Genomic DNA, 1,600 nt, shown 5'->3' on the forward strand with positions numbered 1-1,600 from the left:
GAAATCATCGACTGGTTTCTTTCCACAAAATTTGCTTGCTCGTGTTCAAATGAGAAGCTATTATTATTATTATTATTATTAGTGAAGGCACATGGCTCGGTGATTAGAATGTTGGACTGACCAATCATGAGGTAGTGAGTTTGATTCCTAGTCCAGGCTGTGTGCTGTGTTCTTGAGCAAGATACTTTATTTCACGTTGCTCCAGTTCACTCAGCTGTAGAAATGAGTTGCGATATCACTGGTGCCAAGCTGTATCGGCCCCTTTGCCTTTCCCTTGGGTAATATATTGGCATGGAGAGAGGAGGCCGGTATGCTTGGGTGTCTGCTGGTCTTCCATAAACCACCTTGCCCAGACTTGTGCCTGGGAGCGTAACTTTCTAGGTGCAATCCTATGGTCAGTCATAACTGATTGGTGTCTTATTATAATTTGGCAGTGAGCTGGGAGAATCGCTACCACGTCAAGCAAAATGCTTAGCGGTATTTCGTCCATCTTTACATTCTGCCGAGGTCAACTTTGACTTCCATCCTTTCGGGGTCAATGGAATAAGTACCAGTGAAACACCGGGGTTGATTTATTCAACTACTCCCCTCTCCCAAAATTGCAGGCCTTGTGCCTTCACCAAAAAGGATTATTATTATTATTATTATTATTTAGGCAGCGAGCTGGCAGAATCCTTAGCACTCTAGGCATAATGCTTAGTGCCATTTTGTCCGTTTTCATGTTCTGAGTTCAAATTCCACTAAGGTCAACTTTGCCTCTTGTCCCTTCGGGGTTGATAACTTAAGTGTCAGTAAAACATTGGGGGGACGATGTAATCGACTAGTCCCCTCCCCCAAATTTTCAAGCCTTCTACATGTAGTAGAAAGGATTATTATTATTATTATTTCATTTGGTCCTTTGTTTTTTTCTTTTTTTGCTTAATTTTGTTATTGTATTTATATATTTTTCAATAAATTAAGCTTTTATTTATGTCAGTGTTTCTTGACCATTTTTGTTTTGTTTGTTTTTTTACCAACAGACCCCTGTAGTCCTTATTTTTTTTTGCTCAAATGGATCCTCGTAGCGATTTGATGTTTAAAAAATCGTATTGTTTTTATCGTTCGGATTACACTAAACTCTGCTTGCGAAGACCTGTTGGGGCAAGCGAAATCGAAATCATAATTGAACCAAATTCGGGGCATTGATCAGGATTGAACCCGAGACAATGTGATTGCAAAGCAAGCTTTTTAACCACACAGCCATGTCTGAGCCCATTTCATTTTATTGACCCTGGAAGGGTGAAAGGTAAAGTTGACGTTGGATGGATTTGAATCCAGGATGTAAAGAACAGTAGCTAAACGCTGAAAGGGAATTTGTTTTATGCTTGACTGGTTCTGCCAATCTATAAATGAAACAGGTGTTAGGTCACATGAGCAGATAGAGAGGAGAGGGAAGAGGAATGCAGATGAATAGAGAAGATGAGAGAGAGAGAGAGGGGAGGGATGAGATAGATGATTAAAGAGGGAGAGTGAAAGAAATAAGCAAAAGATACAGAAAGATATAGGCAGAGAGAGAGAGAGAGAGAGAAGCAGACAGAAGGAAAGGGAGAGATATAGAGTG

Source organism: Octopus bimaculoides, chromosome 28 (assembly GCF_001194135.2).
Source record: "Octopus bimaculoides isolate UCB-OBI-ISO-001 chromosome 28, ASM119413v2, whole genome shotgun sequence".
In the NCBI taxonomy this organism is placed as follows: domain Eukaryota; kingdom Metazoa; phylum Mollusca; class Cephalopoda; order Octopoda; family Octopodidae; genus Octopus; species Octopus bimaculoides.